At 36.2% G+C, this 19,472-nt stretch overlaps 1 pseudogene; it reads left to right on the top strand.

Moving 5' to 3' along the window:
* The first annotated feature begins 2,712 nt into the window (after positions 1–2,712).
* On the top strand, positions 2,713–18,857 carry LOC140955319 (uncharacterized; annotated as a pseudogene).
* The last annotated feature ends 615 nt before the right edge of the window (positions 18,858–19,472 follow it).

The raw sequence follows: 19,472 nt of genomic DNA on the forward strand, positions 1-19,472 counted from the left end.
TACCCAGGGGGAAGAATGGCCTCATTATTATGGGTGACCTACCCAGGTTAAAAAAAAAAAGATGAAGAATGGTCTCGTTGTATGGGTGACCTACCCAAGAAAAATAATGGTCTCATTGTATGGGTGACCTACCCAAGAAAAATAATAGTCTCATTGTATGGGTGACCTACCCAAGAAAAATAATGGTCTCATTGTATGGGTGACTGATTGTGCATCAAAAGTATCATTAAGTCTTTTATTTTACATATGTATTTATTGTTTTTTTTTGAATTTTTTATAATAAGTGATGTGCTTTTTAGTAATGAAGTTTCTTTTAATGTTTCGATAGGTTTTTGGAGCTTAAATGAATTATTTCAGAAAATTCAACGTCGGAATTCGGAACAAAGAATTGAAGAGAAATTTAGTTGAAGATTGAAGCAAATCTTGGTTCAAATAAGTGCTCTAAATTTGCCCAAAAAATCAATTATTTTTCCAATTCTAGAAAAGAATATCATATGATCCATTTCAAGCCCAAACTTACCTTATGTTGTGTGCAAACTTCAACCATCAAACACTCAAGGTTTCAATGTCAATCTTAGCACAAATAATAGTACAATTGTATACTTATTTGATGTTTAAAATCCAGCCCCAAATCAGCCCCCAAATCAGCCTCCAAATCAGCCCAAGCACAATCCATGATCTTACATGTCCACACAACAAATAATATTTTGATTTATTTTGGGCAATTAATTGATTCAAGAGGGCAAGCACATGGATGGAAAGCTGGAGGGACATTGTGACATTATTTTGGGTCAACAAGAAGAAAGAAACAGCTCATAAAGGAGGAAGAAAAACGTGCACCAAAGTGTTCTCCAAGCTGGCCTGATTTAATTTTCCAGAACATCTTTCGGTGTTTTGTCCATAACGTTTGACTCAGATGTCCAAATGCGCTGTTCTTTAATGATCTGGAAAGCTCATATAATTGCCTATAAATATGTCTCTAATAGCCATCTCCAGGAGAGGCTTCTAAGAGGGTCGAATTTCTGTCCAAAGTTAGAGTTAGATTTGTGTCCGAATTTTTACTGAAATTCTGTTGTGTTCTTCTTTGTAGATTTCGGTTCTTTAGTTTGTAAAACTTATTATTTCAGTTTGATTCAAGTTATTTCATGTTTATTAAAGTGTTCTTATATATAATCATGGTTGGCTAATCTCTTTCTTGGATCCAAATCAAGGATGATGGTGATTGAGGTGAGTTCTTTAAGATATGAATGAATGTTAATGATTATCTTCTCATCTTCTTCATGAATGTTTTATTATTGCAAAGAAATTTTAGAAATCATTTAGGTAATGTTATAATCTTGAATTTTTATGCACAAACCTTAGTTTTGGTATAGAGATTGCTTGATTCAATGTCTTACTTAATTTGAAAGTACTTGTTCATTCTTAAGCAATAATTAATCTTCATCTTTTTAAACTTCATTGTAATATCTTCTGATCTAATATCACCATCGTTGATATTAGGTTGAGTTATCTTATATATGTTGAAGAAATCACCAATACATCACCATTAAAATTGATTTGGACCAAGACTTACTTTTTCTTGTCTTTTAAAATCTATTTACACTTTTTCATCTTTGAAACAAATCCGTCAATTATTTTCAACCAAGTTATTGTTAATTTAATTTCTCTTGAGTTTTTTTTGTTGTTACCTAGCTTAATTTCCAGATCTAGCTCTCTGTGGATATGACCTCGATCTTACCGAGTTAATTGCTACATCGCACACTCGTGCACTTGCGAGTTAAAACAAGTCAATCACAAAAAGCGGTCAAGCAATTTTGGCGCCGTTGCCGGGGAGCTAGCAAGCAAAGGTAACAAATTTATATTTGATTATTGAAAAATAAAAAAAAATTCATATAAATAAAAAATCAAATGGCTGGTTTTACCGCCTAAAAAAAAAAAAATTTGACCTCAACTTTTTGGATATTGGACTATTAATTGTTGGATTTTGGTTGGTTCAACCATTTTTTCTTTTATTGTTTATTCTAGTTAGTTTCTAATATTTATTATTTATATTATAAGGCTGGTTTTTACCGCCTCTTGTTTATTTTATTTTTTGTTGTTATTTCTTTTATATTTATTTGTCTAAAGTGCTTGGCCGGTATTACCGCCTCTTGTTTATTTTATTTTTGTTGTTATTGTTTATTTTATTTTGTTGTTATTTATTGTTATTATTTCTTTTATATTTATTGTTTGAAGTGCTTGGCCGGTATTACCGCCTCTTTATTCATGCTTGTTATACTTATCTTTTAATGTTTATTGTTGTTAATATTGTTTATTAGTTGGAGAGTGAATTTCTTAATTTGTTGTATTTTTATTTTTAAGCCATTACTTTATCTTGTACGTTTCATTTACTTTTATTTGCAATCTTTTATTTGTTTTTTTTTTGTTTTTGTTTTTTTTTTTTCTCTCCTTTCCTTTCGTATTCATATAATTGTTATATTATTATTATTATTATTATTTTATCATGGCTAATGTTGAAGATCTAGAGGGTGAAGGGAGTGTTCAAGGTAATGACCTCCACAATTTAATGATCAACCTAATTTTCGAAACTCTTAGAGAGTATCTTCACACCGGCTAGACAAAGTACACCTTCGTGTATTATCTTGCCTCTTAACCAACAAGCTTTCAATTTGAAACCGGGCATGATTCAACTTCTTCCCACATTTCACGGTTATGGATTCTGAAAATCCATACATACACATTAAGGACTTTGAAGAGGTATGTAATACTTTTATTGATAGAACATGCACTGAGGAAACTATTCGGCTTAAATTGTTCCCATTCTCTCTAAAGGATAAAGCCAAGCTTTGGCTAAACTCCTTACGTCCTAGGTCTATAGGTACATGGAGAGAAATGCAAGCTGATTTTTTGAAAAAAATACTTCCCCACTCATAGGACGGCAGCCTTACAACGTCAAATGATGAATTTTTCTTGTAGTCCAAATGAGTCATTTCACCAAGCTTGGAAAGGTTCAAAGACTTGTTAAATGCATGCCCCCACCATGGTTTTGAGATGTGGAGGTTAGTGAGTTTCTTCTACGACTCTCTTACCGCAGATTTTAAAAAGCTAGTGTCAACCATGTGTAATGGTGAGTTTTATGACAAAGAACAAGTGAAGCCTTCGATTTTTTTGATCAATTGGCTGAAAACACAAAGCAATGGGAGACTTCTCTCCCACTTCATGTTGAGTCTAGAAACACCATTTCTCATTCAAGTGGGAAGTTCCAATTAAAAGAGACTGATGATCTTAATGCTAGATTAGCCTCATTGGCTAGGAAAGTAGAGTCTCTTGAGATTAAAAAAGTGCATGTCATGAGTGAACAACAAGAGGAAAGTTGTGTTGTTTGTGAGAGCAAAGGGCATAGGACAACTGAGTGTCCTACCATTCCAGCCTTCAAGGAAGTGCTATATGGCCAAACTTCTGATTCAAGTAATGTTAGAAAGCCATTTTCAAACCAAGTAGGCAATCCCTACTCTGAGACCTATAATCCTGGATGGAGGAACCATCCAAATTTTGGATGGAGAAATGAGGGCTCTTCAGTACCTCAAACATTTCAACCTCCACCCCAACCATTTCATACTCCCACACATAACACGTACCAACCACCTCATAAGAGATCCCTAGAGGATACTCTTCAACAATTCATGCGAACACAAGGAGGAATCAACAACCAAGCTTACAAATTTCAAGACCAGACCAATAGGACCTTAGATGATATTCGAAGTCAACTAACCAAGTTGACTCAATCACTAAGCATTCAAGAGAAGGGAAAGATCCCAGCTCAACCAATGCCAAATCCTAGAGGTCAGGTACACATGAGTGAATCTTCACTTGGTGAACCTTCAAACCATGAACAAGTCCAAGCCATCACTACCCTTAGAAGTGGAAAGATTGTTGACAAAGCTATAGGTTTTGGGATTCCTAAAGGTATTGTGGAGGAGAAATCTAGGGAGAGTGAAGAGGGAATCAAAACACAAGTGACAAATGAGAGTTTGAGTGACAAAGAAGGCGAGATAAATGAGAAAGAGATGAGTGAGAAAGGAGATGATTCAAGAAAAATTGGAGTCAAAGTGAGTGATTTAGAATTTGTTCCTAGAGCACCATTTCCACAGAGGTTAGGGAAACCTAAACATGATCTTATGAACTCGGAAATCTATGAATTGTTCAAACAAGTGAAAGTCAACATTCCACTCCTTGATGCAATTAAACAAGTCCCATCTTATGCAAAGTTCCTTAAGGACTTATGCACAGTCAAAAGGAGATTGAATGTGAAAGAAAGAGCCTTTCTAACTGAGCATGATAGTGCCATCATCCAGTTTAAGACCCCTCCCAAATACAAAGATCCTGGTTGTCCTACCATTTCATGCATTATTGGAAGTCATAAGATAGACCAAGCTTTGTTGGATTTAGGAGCAAGTGTGAATTTGATACCCTACACTGTTTACGAACAGTTAGGTTTAGGAGAAATCAAGCCTACTCGAATCACCCTTCAATTAGCTGATAGGTCAATCAAGATTCCTAGGGGTATTGTTGAGGATGTGTTGGTCCAAGTAGATAAATTCTACTTTCCTGTTGATTTTGTAGTGTTAGACACCGCACCTATTCAAGGTTCTAATGCTCCCATCCCAGTCATCTTAGGTAGACCTTTCCTAGCTACATCCAATGCTTTAATTAACTGTAGGAATGGGGTGATGAAATTGTCTTTTGGGAATATGATTGTGGAGATGAACATATTCAATGTCTCCAAACAAATTGGTGAACATGAGGACATTAGAGAGGTAGATTTGATCCAAACAATTTGTCAAGAACACTTTGAGAGAGAATGGGTAAAGGATCCATTGGAAAGAACTTTAATTCATGATGAAAGACTTTATTCTTTGGAATGTGTTGATGAGGAAGTAAAAGAACTCGAGACTTATCTGGATCCAATGCCTATTATGTCAATAGGTCAATGGACCCCATCGTTTGAGCCTTTGATTTCACCCCAAGTGAAAGTGGAGGCATCTCTTGTCCGACCTTATAAACCAGAAAGGAAGCCTTTACCGAGTGATCTTAAGTATGCATTTCTAGGGGAAGATGAATCATATCCTATTGTGATTTCATCAAAACTTAGCATAGAGCAAGAACAAGAACTTTTGAGAGTGGTGAGAAAACACAAGAAAGCAATTGGGTGGACAATCACTGACTTGAAAGGAATTAGCCCTCTTTTATGTACACATAGAATTTATCTTGAAGAAGAGGCTAAATCTGTGAGGCAAATGCAAAGACGACTGAACCCAAACATGAAGGAAGTAGTGAGAGGTGAAGTGCTTAAACTGCTTGATGCGGGTATCATTTACCCCATTGCAAACTCAAAATGGGTTAGTCCAACCCAAGTTGTTCCTAAAAAATCTGGAGTCACGGTAGTGAAGAATGAAAATAATGAGCTAGTACCAACTAGAATCCAAACTGGATGGCGTATGTGCATTGATTATCGTAAGTTGAACATGGTGATTAGGAAGGACCATTTTCCGCTTCCATTTTTAGACCAAGTGCTTGAAAGAGTAGCCGGAAGAGCTTTCTATTGTTTTCTTGATGGATACTTAGGTTACAACCAAATTGAGATTTCTTTAGAAGACCAAGAAAAAACCACTTTCACTTGTCCTTTTGGTACCTATGCTTATAGAAGAATGCCTTTTGGCTTGTGTAATGCACCAGCCACTTTTCAAAGGTGTATGATGAGTATCTTTAGTGACATGGTGGAAATTTTTTTGGAAGTTTTCATGGATGATTTTTCAGTTTATGGGGATTCTTATGAGTTGTGTCTAATGCATTTAGAAAAAGTTCTTGAAAGATGTGAAGAGAGCAATCTTGTACTTAATTGGGAGAAGTGTCATTTTATGGTGACACATGGCATTGTCTTAGGTCACATTGTCTCTTCAAAAGGGATAGAGGTGGATAAGTCAAAAGTTGAAGTCATTCAAAAATTACCTGCCCCTAGGACTGTGAAAGATGTGAGATCCTTTTTTAGGACACGCTGGTTTTTTACCGAAGATTCATTCATTCTTTTAGTACCATTGCCAAACCATTGTGTAACTTGTTGTCACAAGATGTCCAATTTGATTGGACATCAAAATGTCAAGAAGCTTTTGAAAAATCTTAAAGGGTTGTTGACCACTGCACCAATCATGCAAGCTCCTGATTGGTCTTTACCATTTGAACTGATGTGTGATGCTAGTGATTTTGCGGTAGGGGCTGTTTTAGGGCAAAGAAAAGATAAGAAGCCTCATGTCGTTTATTATGCTAGCAAGACTTTGAATGATGCTCAATTGAATTACACTACAACCGAAAAAGAACTCTTAGTTGTGGTCTTTGCATTAGACAAGTTTAGGTCTTATTTGGTTGGATCTCTTGTTATTGTTTTCACTGATCATGCAGCATTGAAATACTTGCTCACAAAACAGGATGCCAAGCCACGTTTGATTCGATGGATCCTCCTACTCCAAGAGTTTAACCTTGAAATTCGAGATAAAAAGGGAGTAGAGAATGTAGTGGCTGACCATTTGTCCCGTCTTTCAAGCTATGAGACCATAACTGATGAATCTCCAATAAATGAATTCTTTGTTGATGAAAATTTATTTTGTGCAGGTACTGTTTCCTACATTGGCTCTCCATGGTATGCTGACATAGCAAATTACCTAGCCACAAGTCAGATTCCTTCTCATTGGTCTAAACTTGATAAACAAAAATTCTTGCGCAACGTGCGTACTTTTTTTTGGGATGACCCCTACCTATTTAAATATTGCCCTGACCAAATTGTTAGGCGGTGCATCCCTGATCATGAAATTCCAAGTGTCATTAATTTTTGTCATGCATTAGCCTGTGGTGGGCATTTCTCTTCCAAGAAAACCACAGCCAAGATCTTGCAGTGTGGTTTTTATTGGCCCACTATGTTCAAAGATGTCCATGCCTTCTGTGTTGCATGTGACCGATGCCAACGACTAGGTAACCTCACTAGGCGTAACATGATGCCCCTTAACCCCATTCTTGTTTTGGAAATATTTGATTGTTGGGGGATTGATTTCATGGGACCTTTTCCAAGTTCATTTGGCTACCACTTCATCCTTGTAGCTGTTGATTATGTGTCTAAATGGGTGGAGGCCATTGCATCTCGCACCAATGACCATCGAGTTGTTGTCAAATTCTTGAAAGAAAATATTTTCTCTCGTTTTGGCATGCCCCGGGCTATGATTAGTGATGGGGGAAAGCATTTTTGTAACAAGCCCGTTGGGATGTTGATGAGAAAATATGGTGTAATTCACAAGGTCAGTACCCCATATCACCCACAGACTAGTGGCCAAGCTGAGTTGGCAAATAGGGAGATCAAGAAACATTTTAGAGAAAAACAGTCAATCCAAACCGTGAGGATTGGTCCCTACGACTAGTTGATGCTTTGTGGGCATATCGCACTGCTTACAAGACCTCTTTAGGAATGTCTCCTTATAGGCTAGTTTATGGAAAACCTTGTCATCTCCCTGTTGAGATTGAGCATCGTGCATATTGGGCCATCCGGCAATTCAATGACAATGAAAACGAGGTTGAAAAAATAGAAAGCTTCAATTGGATGAATTAGAGGAGCTGAGAAATGATGCATTTGAAAATGTAAAAATTTCAAAACATAAGATGAAAGCTTTGCATGATAAACATATTTTTAGAAAAATCCTTTCATGTTGGTCAAAAAGGTTCTCTTGTATAATTCACGATTACATCTCTTTCCTGGGAAGTTGAGGACAAAATGGATTGGTCCATTTGTGATTAAATCCATCTCTGAGCATGGTGCATTTGAGGTAGAAAATCCAAAGAATGGAAATGTTTTCAAAGTAAATGGTCATCGATTGAAACCTTATCTTGAAAACGTTGTGGCTGAAGTTGAGACATTGGATCTTGAAGATCCAATACCATTGTAGTATCAGAAGTAATGAGTTTTTATTTTTATTTTATTTTTCATTTTCATTTTTATTTTTATTTTTATTTTCTTTCTTCCATCTCTTATATTTTCTTGTTCATGCATTTAGGGACAATGCATAATTTTCAGTTGGGGGGTGTGAGGTTCTTTATTTTCACAAAAAAAAAAAAAAATCAATGTTTTTCTTTTAGTTGTGATATGCAGGTTAAAAAAAAAAATCAAGCAAGAAGTCAGCTCATGTCCAAGTCAATCAGACATTCATCCTTGAAAACAAAAGGGGAGTAACAGTTTTCTAATCGTTATACTTTTCTTCTCTTTCTTTTTTTTATTGAGGATAATGTAAAACTTAATTTTAGATATTTGATTATGTTGAATGCCTTGAGATAACCATGCTTGTTTAAAAAATAAAATAAAAATTGCATTCGAATGTGAATGAGACTTGTTTAGGATCAACATTACATTTTTGGATTTATTATTGTGTTTGAACATTGCATGCTTTAATTTGGGATAGATAATATCTTATAAAGCAAGATATAGCATACTTTTTTTTAAAGATTATTGAAGTACATCTTTCCTTGTAAAAGTTGTGTGAGTTGTGCGATTATGCATGAAAGATGAGTGTGATGCTTTACTTGTGATTATCCCTTTTGATCTAGTCCTAAACAAGGTTTAAGTAAATAAAGTAATAATTATTACACAAAATAAATAAATAAATGTGTACAAAGTTCTATCTACTCCAATGTTTTGAGTTGCTCAGTAACTAGGGGTATTCATCACAAATGTTTATCTTTACGTCAAAAGGCAGCTTGAAATATAAGTATGCAAAGCACTTTAAGTTTGTGACTTTGTGAGTAACCGGGGTGCATTCATCACAAATGTTTGTATTCGCGTCAAAAGGGAAGTGACCACTTAAAGAAAAAGAATAAATAATATCTTCAAAAAAAAAAAAGAAGAAGAAGAAAAAAAAAAGGGAAAAAATATATATAGATATTTCTTTAGTTTGCTACCTTGTTTGTAGTAGTGAAAAGGGAAGATTACAAGTTGAGTTTTCGCGTGAATGAATTATGTTGGTTGCATGATAAATACGATTGAATTTGGAATTTTGTATGGATGTTTGATTTAGAGAATGTGAGTATGCTTATTTTTTTATTTGGTATTGTGTACACTAAGTTAAAGATACCAATGTTTGCATGATAGGTCCTTTAAGTGTGATGAGTCGAGCCTAATTATGTTATTATTATTCTTTTTATTTCAAAGGTTTTATGTTTTGTTTTGCTTGAGGACTAGCAAAATCTAAGTTGGGGGGTGTGATTGTGCATCAAAAGTATCATTAAGTCTTTTATTTTACATATGTATTTATTGTTTTTATTTGAATTTTTTATAATAAGTGATGTGCTTTTTAGTAATGAAGTTTCTTTTTAATGTTTCGATAGGTTTTTGGAGCTTAAATGAATTATTTCAGAAAATTCAACGTCGGAATTCGGAACAAAGAATTGAAGAGAAGAAATTTAGTTGAAGATTGAAGCAAATCTTGGTTCAAATAAGTGCTCCAAATTTGCCCAAAAAATCAATTATTTTCCAATTCTAGAAAAGAAATATCATATGATCCATTTCAAGCCCAAACTTACCTTATGTTGTGTGCAAACTTCAACCATCAAACACTCAAGGTTTCAATGTCAATCTTAGCCCAAATAATAGGTACAATTGTATACTTATTTGATGTTTAAATCCAGCCCCAAATCAGCCCCCAAATCAGCCTCCAAATCAGCCCAAGTACAATCCATGATCTTACATGTCCACACAACAAATAATATTTGATTTATTTTGGGCAATTAATTGATTCAAGAGGGCAAGCACATGGATGGAAAGCTGGAGGGGACATTGTGACATTATTTTGGGTCAACAAGAAGAAAGAAACAGCTCATAAAGGAGGAAGAAAAACGTGCACCAAAGTGTTCTCCAAGCTGACCTGATTTAATTTTCCAGAACATCTTTCGGTGTTTTGTCCATAACGTTTGACTCAGATGTCCAAATGCGCTGTTCTTTAATGATCTGGAAAGCTCATATAATTGCCTATAAATATGTCTCTAATAGCCATCTCCAGGAGAGGCTTCTAAGAGGGTCGAATTTCTGTCCAAAGTTAGAGTTAGATTTGTGTCCGAATTTTTACTGAAATTCTGTTGTGTTCTTCTTTGTAGATTTCGGTTCTTTAGTTTGTAAAACTTATTATTTCAGTTTGATTCAAGTTATTTCATGTTTATTAAAGTGTTCTTATATATAATCATGGTTGGCTAATCTCTTTCTTGGATCCAAATCAAGGATGATGGTGATTGAGGTGAGTTCTTTAAGATATGAATGAATGTTAATGATTATCTTCTCATCTTCTTCATGAATGTTTTATTATTGCAAAGAAATTTTAGAAATCATTTAGGTAATGTTATAATCTTGAATTTTTATGCACAAACCTTAGTTTTGGTATAGAGATTGCTTGATTCAATGTCTTACTTAATTTGAAAGTACTTGTTCATTCTTAAGCAATAATTAATCTTCATCTTTTTAAACTTCATTGTAATATCTTCTGATCTAATATCACCATCGTTGATATTAGGTTGAGTTATCTTATATATGTTGAAGAAATCACCAATACATCACCATTAAAATTGATTTGGACCAAGACTTACTTTTTCTTGTCTTTTAAAATCTATTTACACTTTTTCATCTTTGAAACAAATCCGTCAATTATTTTCAACCAAGTTATTGTTAATTTAATTTCTCTTGAGTTTTTTTTGTTGTTACCTAGCTTAATTTCCAGATCTAGCTCTCTGTGGATATGACCTCGATCTTACCGAGTTAATTGCTACATCGCACACTCGTGCACTTGCGAGTTAAAACAAGCCGATCACAAAAAGTGGTCAAGCAGTGACCTACCCAAGGGGAAGAATTCTTAGTAAACTCCATGCTTTTCTAAGAAATAGTTTCAATATGAGGTCCCTTCTAGCAATGCTTCATCTTCCTTCCCCACTTGTGTTTCCTTGTCTTCTCCTTCGATCTCGCCTTCTTCATTATTGACGGTTATTGACCAAGGTTTTCCAACCCTTTATCCCCTATCACTTTTGTCATGACCAGGCAATGGATTTGAACTGATATTGGGTGTGTCTTCAAATGACACCCATCCTATCTTGATGAGCTTCAACAACTTGTTCTTGAAACCATAGCACGTTTCAAGACAATGTCCGGGAATACCAGCATGGTACTCGCAAGTCAACTCGGGCTTATACCAGATGGGGAATGGTGGTTGTAGTGGTAATGTAGGGATAGGAGCTATTTGTCCAATGCTCAGTAGTTTGGCATATATGTCCTTCAGAGGCATGGGTAATGGCGGTAGTTATTCTGAAATGTATCTTGTGTTTGGTATTTGGTGGTTGTTTTGGGTGTTTGACTGGCCATTTGCTCGATTAGGGGAAAAAGGTTTGTTAAAGTTTATGTGGGCCACATGAGAGATAGGTATTTGTGGGTTATATGAATCCGTTATCTTGTCATTGGACCTACCTTCAAAGTTGTTAACGGGACCTTTCAATTTTCTTCTGAAAAAACCCTTTGTCTCCAATGGCTCAATTATGCGTCCAGCTTTAATCCTTTGCTCTATTCTTTCCGCTATACGTACAGCATCATAGAAATGTTGAGATGAGCTACCCATTAAATGCTCATAGTAGGGTGCCTTGAATGTATTGGCGAACAAAGTCACCATCTCCGTTTCTATCAAAGGGGGTTGCACATGCGTGGCCTCGTCCCTCCATCTTTGCGCATAAGTCCTTACTGACTCTTGGCTTCTCTTTTCCATTGACATAAGGCTCGTTCGATCTGGAGCAATTTCCAAATTGAACTTGTATTGCTTAAGGAAAGCCTCCACTAAATCCTTCCATTTCTTAATCCTGGCATTATCTAGCCTCATGTACCAACTTAGCGCCGACCCCGATAGACTGTCTTGGAAAAAGTAGATCAATAACTTATCGTCATGAATCACCTCAGCCATCTTATTGCAATAAGATCGAAGGTGAGTGTTTGGGCATTCCAACCCCGTGTACCTTATAAACTCCGGTATCCTAAAATCCTTTGGCACCGTGATGTTTGGTACCAAGCATACTTCAGACGCTCGCATGGGGTCAAACCAATCATTTCCCTCGACTGCTCTTAACCTTTCTTCCAAAGCTGATATCTTGTCATCGTTCATAAAACCAGTGGACCTATTATCGGAAGGCCCATCTGTTGTCAAATCTACAGTGATGTGAGCTTGAGGGGGTTGAACGGGAATGGTAGGTGCAAAGTGCTGCCCCGTCACTGAATCTACCCCCAAGTTCTGAGATAACCCCGGGACATGAACTGACGGTGCTCCTATAGGTGGTTGGGTAGATGTTCCCTCCCCGTTCTTGGCTCTTAAAAGTTGCTCAAGCAGATTGGTCATTTGAGACACTTCATTCCTTACGGCTTCCAATTCACTTTGGTAGCGGGATTCTAGGATGGCCCTCTCTTCATTCTCCATTCTTGATCTTAAACGGGTTTGATGGACTCTGGGTGTGGGACCTATGTTTCACGATCTGTAATGCATATGATAAAATGCGTGATGAAAATGTGATGCACAAGTGATGTGTGATGAGTATAACATTGCAAACAAAGATACATAACCTAAGGACAAACTCTATTTATCAAGTGAGAGTGGGTAGTTTTTTCTATCTAGTCCTGAAGGTTCTCATATCTGCCTAGTGACGTTCTTCGTAAAGACAGTATGGGGGCGTTGCAAGGAATGGCTAAGACACGTATGTCCGCCATTACCAAGCAGGCACTCGGATATGAGTTGGGTGTTTCACGCATTTAAACCCTGACCGATAGTCTTAGGGTAAATCGCTAATTCCCCACTTAACTTAAGGCTTGTGTGTGCTTCTCAAAAATAAAAGCAAGTGATGCATGAGACAATTTTATACAATGCATAAATAATACGCGTAAAATAAAAAACCAATATGTAAATAAACGAAAAGGCATATTAACAATAAACACACGAAAACACAAACAAATCAGACAAAAACAAAGCTTAGTCTACAAGGTCCCTAGTGGAGTCGCCATTCTGTCGCACGAGTGCGGCGTCGCGGCGAAAATTATATGTTATATTAGTGTTTTTCCATTTTCTAAATCTACAATGTAAATCTATCTATATCTATGGGGATACCAGCAAATATTGTCTTTTATTGGTAGAAAATGGAATGGGAGTCGCCACCTAGTATTTTGGTCACTAGGAACCCTAAGTGGTCTCAGAGATTGGGTATGGGGACTGGTTGCGTAAAGGGAAGGTATTAGCACCCCAAATACGCCCTACCTAAGGTAAGTTGCATTGTTTTATTGTCTGATAAAAACTAAGGTGTTATTGTGTTCTCCTAGTTGTTGATCTGTCTATGGTTCAAGAAAAATCCTCCTCGGTAAGAAGGTCTTTATCTTATCGGGTAAAATCCTAACCGTTCTAACGTCCATACCAAAATTTTATTAATAATATTTAGGAATACGTTTTACGTATAAATTCGTAATTCCAAATACTAAAAGAAAACAAAAAAAGATTTTTTTGAATTTTTGAAATATTGGCCTAGTTCTCATGGCTTGAATAAACTGGTTATTAAAGCCAAAATGCATGATAATACATATATTGTTTTTGAAAATTCTCTTTGTTGTGTGAAAATATGATGTTATAATATTTATATATATATATATTGGAGAGACTAGGCCGTATTTTAAAACAAAAAAAACAAATTTTTTTAGAAAATATTATTTTTTATGCTTTGACGAGAATCGGGTATTTTAATACTGGGTTTGTATCCTTACAGTATAAAAATACAACCCAATATTAATCCACCTTAAATAAAAATGCAGGAAAAATCAGCGATATTGTTAAGGACTTTTGGAATTTTTTTTTTGAAAGCAAAAACATTTTTTTTATTTTTAAAAATCTTAATTTTTGACGAAAACGGGGTATTTTAATACTGAATTTATATCTCTACGGTATAGAAATACAAACCACTATTAAGCCATTTTGACAAAAATGCAAAAAATCAACAATTATTATTTTTTTATTTATTAGAATATATTTTTAAAGAAAAATACATAAGTGTGTGTATATATATATATATATAATAATAATATATTAAAATATGTAATATAATATGGGCTGGGCTGGGCCAGCCCAAGTGAATGGGCCAAAACCCAGCCCCAACAAAACTTGGGCCGATCTCGACCCAAACAGGAGGTTGGGCCGACCTCGACCCAATAAAAAACTATCTATTCAGTCTGGGCCAGACCCGGCCCAGACATGTGAGGCTGGGCCGGCAACGGGCCGGCCCAGCTAATGACGTCCAGCGGGGGGAGAATTATTTTCTCCCCCCCATCTCCTGCATGCAGAACAATTCTGCATGCAGGAGGAAACTTGTATAAAGCTAAAGGCAATTCAAGGGGAAGGGCGTGTACCTGGCGTGGAGGAGGCGGTCACTGGTGGTGTTGCGGTGGCGTGGCTCGCGTTCGGCGGCTCCGGGCGGTGCTGTGGCGGTTCGAACGGCGGAGAGAAAGAGATTTCGTTTTTTCGGTGGTTCTCCTTATTCCTTTTATTTCTCTTTATTCTCGGTTGTTTTGTTTTCTTTTTTTTTCTGTTTTTAGTTTGCTCCTTTTCTTCCCTCTCTCTCTCGTTAGTTCTCTCTCTCTCCTTCTCTCTCCTCCCTTTCGGTTTTTTTCCTCCTCTTCTCTCTTCGGTTTCTTCTGTATTTATAGGGGAAGACAAGGTGCTGGGACCATTGTTAGTGCGCCTTGGAGCGGGTTTCGCGGGTGGCTGGTCGGCCACCACCCGCGACAGCAAGACGCCGTTTCTACTTTCGGTCGGTGGTCGGCCAATGCCCGCGGTCGGTGGTCCCAACGGTGTGGGGCTTTGGTTTTTTTCGGTGGAGATGCAAGGGAGAGAGGGGCGGGAAGTTTTTTTGAAGAAGAAAACCATTTTTCTTCTCCCCTGCAACAAGTGCAGGGAGGAAGACGAAGGAGGAACAGTGCCGTTCAAAACGGCACCGTTCGGTCTCTTTTCTTTTTTTTCTTTTTTTTTTTAATGTATGAAACGGCGTCGTTTTGGATAAAACGCGCCGTTTCATTTAAAAAAAGGCGCCAGAATATGCTTTTACAAATCAGTCCTTAATCATCTTTAATCATTTCAATTGCGTCCCTGCCAATTCGGTCCCCGTCCCTCTTGTTGGCCGCGTTTTTCACTTTGGTCCTTGGCCTCTGATTTATGCAATTAAGCCCTCAATTGATCAATAAACTTCCAATTTCTTCAATTAGGCCCCTGATCCAAAGCAAAACAGCCCCCTCTATTTACCTGGTTTTTCCAAATTGGTCCCTGGTTTCGGTTTTTCACAATTAAACTCCTAATTGGCCATTAAACTTCAATATTTATTCAATTAAGCCCCTGATTTGGCCTAATAAATTCCTAAAAAATATATTTTGGCCCCAGAACTTAAATTTCTTCTAATTAAAGCCCAAATTGACTTAAAAATCCATTTTTCTTTCACTCAAATCCTCTATAAATTCCATTAAAAATCCAATTAAGTCCATAAACCTCCAAATTTGGACTTTTCTCCTCAAAAATCAATTTTTCTTATCCAACAGGGCTCTCATCATTCAAGAATATATTATCAAAAATCCATCTTTGTATTTTTTTAACCTCCTTGACCGATTTTTCTGACCATTTGTTGAGCACTTCTGCCTCCTGTTATTTTTCTAACCTCCTTTCGCTATTTATTTTATTTCATTGATTTAGGGACCCAAAAATGGATTACAACACATATTATACTATATTTTAAAATATGGACATAAAATATTTAAATTATGAACCGCATTATAGATATAAAGCGTTTACATTGTAGACCATACTATAAATGTTCAGAAGATCATGAGAGGCGTTGTCTTTTTTATTTTTTATTTCAAAAGCTACTAGCGCATGTTGGGTCAAAGAATGACTACCTGATTCAAGGCTTTTAGGTTTGGCTTGCCGCCAGACTCAAGTCTCTTGGTTCTAACTTGGCTATTAAATTCAATACATTTAAAATATTCTTTATATTTTTAATAATTTTTTACACCTGAAAAAAAAATTGTTATTGAGTTACCACATAGCTCATACCAATATGCTAGTTTTCAATAATAATATGAGACTTGACATATTCGAAACCTAAATAGGTCTAGTTTAAAGAAAAAAAATGAAAATGTTAACTACATATGACCTGATTAAAAATATAAGTAGACTCATAATCTAGTTGATCTGGGTAAAAACAATGAACTCTTAATTACACATTCCACATTCCACATTGATTTGGTTAAAAAGAAATGGTGGGTTCTAAAACACCTAGCTAGGCAAGTAATTGCATATAGTAGTTGAGTAGTTGTATCATGTTGTCTAGAACATAAAAATATCTTCATCTAAAAAAAAGGGCTCGGATGCAATATGAGGTTTGTAGCCGTAAATGAATTCTTTAAAATAAGTGGTAGTTTAATGACACTACAAATATTATAATTAGTAGATATTACTGGAAGGTGTTTTTAAAATATAGTCTTTTATTAAAACTAAAACCATACTAATTATATTAATCAGCTTGTTTTATAATTTGATCGGAGATTTGGGTAATGGGTTAAGTATATAACAATAAGTTTATCGAGTTTTTTTAATGAAATAATATTATTTTATATAAAAATTATTGATTATATAATTTTACGTGAATTTTTATAGGATTAATCTAGTCATCAAGTTTATCAAATCAAATTAAATAAAGTAAATTGTTCAAATAATTCGAAAACCGTCATGATCCGAGAGTTAAAGGGCTATTGAATCAACCAATCAGCGCAGGTGGGTGAAGTAATGCGTTGAACTTCCGCCATAGCCTACACAGTTGACGAAGAAGGTAATTGGGTAATTTGTCACCTCTTTGCCTGTGTCTGGTCTGCATGGATACATCTCTTTCCAAGTGTCTGTCATGAACACTCCCAAAAACACTTAAAAAATGTTTGTTTTTTTAGGTAACTTGTCACTTATGGTTTTTCTTTTAAAAAATAAGTTTTTAAAAAATATAGTTCCGTGTGGTTGTTGGATTTAGATATATATTTGATAAAAATTATGATTGAAGTTTATGCATAACAAAAACTATATATAAAATGTTTGGTAGAGGTGTTGTTGCAGTTTGCTTTTTACTTAGAAATGTATTAAAATAATTTTTTTTATTTTTTAAAAAATTATTTTGATATTAGTGTATCAAAATGATTTAAAAACATTAAAAATATATTAATTTGAATAAAAACATTCAAATTTTTTTCAAAAATATTTTTGAAATGCAAAAATAAACAGGGTTTTATGAAATTCCGTTAAGAAAACATGTAAAAACTGCATTTTAAATTTAATTTTTTAATAAATTTTATAATATAAAATACAATTTAATTTATTATCAAACACCTTACTTTATGTAAGCAAAAACAAATAAAGCCTAAAGCGAAAGGAAAAACATAATTTGCATCGTCTGAGGGCCTCTTTTCCCCAGTCGAAAGTGTCGCACCCTAAAAAATCAGCGCGCGGCATCGGCTGGCGATTTAAATCTCGTTTGTTGCGTTTGCTTGAATCGGTTCGTTGGAGTCGCCACCTAGTAATTGATTGCGGGCTACTAGGAAACCGGATGTACTGGTCTTGTCAGAGATTCGCGGGTAAGGAACTGGTTGTGGTTAGGGAAGGTATTAGCACCCCTAACACACCCTACCTAAGGTAAGCTGCTTCGCGAATTTGATGTGTTAAAAGAAGTTTTAATAATTGTCTTTTCATCGGAAATTAGAATATCACTTACGTATAAGTTAATAATTCTTAATCGTGATCCAATCAAAATATTAAATTCTTCTTTAATATCTGCAATTTTATCATTAAGAAATATATTAAAAAATAAAAACAAAATACAAACACCCACATTCACTTTTGTTGTATTATTTTTTGTTTCTTTTCTTTTCTTTTCTTTTTTCTTTTCTTTTCTTTCCACAATGCAAAATACAAGTACAAGTATAAATACAAATACAAATTCAAATTAAATAAACAAAAATACACCAACACACACATCCCCTTTTTTATTATTATTATTATTTTCTCTTTCTTTTCTTTTCTTTTCTTTTCTTTTCCTTGTTTTGCTTCCACATTTACAAAGTATAAATTTCAAAAAAAATCAAAACTAAACAAATTACATTAAAATTACAAAACAGTCCCTAAAAAAACTCCAGAAATTGCAGGGAAGGACTTCTGGGGCTGCATGAACAGTGGCGGCGCGTCTTCCCACGCGCCACCGCCACTGGCGGCGCGTGAACCCACGCGCCGCCCTGAAATTCAGGCGGCGTGAGGGGGCTGTAATGGCTTCCTCCCCTCTTCTCTTCTTGTTATCTGTCACCTGCAAATCCAAAGAAAACACACAGCAAGCAGTCGATTTTAAGTTTTTGGGTCTAGATCTGTTTTTGGGTCTTTTCCGTTTTGAATCCGCTTCTCCTTTACAGATCGGTTCTTCTCCTTTTTGTTTCCCCTTCTCTGTTTCAGGTGGTCAGTTCTATGACCAAGGGGGAGGCGCCGGCTGCTAGGCTTTCGTTGTTGCTCACGGCTGCTGGAGCTGTTGCAGGGATGGGCGAGGTGCTGGCGGCGTCTAGGCGGAGGAGTGACAGATCGGTGGGTGTCTCTGCTGGAGGCTGTGAGCTGGGTCTGTGGGTGCTGCCAGGGACGACGCTGCTGCTGTTGAAACTACGGTGGAGCTGGCTGGTGGGTTACTGGCGGTGTCCTCGGTGGTGCTGAAGCTGACGGTGGCACTAGGATGTTGTTGTGGCACCGTTGTCGCCTGAGTCAGTGGGTGGCGATGTCGTCCTGGCCGCGAGAGAGATCGGCGGCTAGGGCTGCGGTGATAGTGTCCGGTGAGCAGGGAAGAAGGCCAAAAATCCGAATGAAAGGGGAGGGCTGCGTTTGTTCTAGGCAGAGGGGTTGTCTGAGAAGAAAAAAAAAATAAAAGCCAAAGGTGGGGAACCGGGTTCGGTGGGCTGTTATGGTGAAGATGAAGATGGCTGGGGGTCCTTGGCTCTCTGGTTCTGGGAGAGCCAAAAACCAAAGACCCCGGGGACAAAAATTCAAAATCAGTGGGGGGAGGCGCTGCCGGCCAGCTTTTTTTGAGTGGGGAGAAAGAGTTGGGTTTTAGGGTTTTTGTATTTTTTTTCTGAATGTGTCAAAATTGACCTCCCCCTTAAAAAATCAGTTTAGCATGGTATTTATAGGCAAAAATATTGCTAGGTTTTTTGACTTGATCCCTCAACTTCTTTCTTTTTGTAAATTTTGATTTTTCTTATTTTTTTGTATTTTTTGAAAACGAGCAATATCAACGTCGACTCAAATGCGGAAAATCAATTATTTTAAAAATGA

This window comes from Populus alba, chromosome 1 (assembly GCF_005239225.2).
Source record: "Populus alba chromosome 1, ASM523922v2, whole genome shotgun sequence".
Classification (NCBI taxonomy): domain Eukaryota; kingdom Viridiplantae; phylum Streptophyta; class Magnoliopsida; order Malpighiales; family Salicaceae; genus Populus; species Populus alba.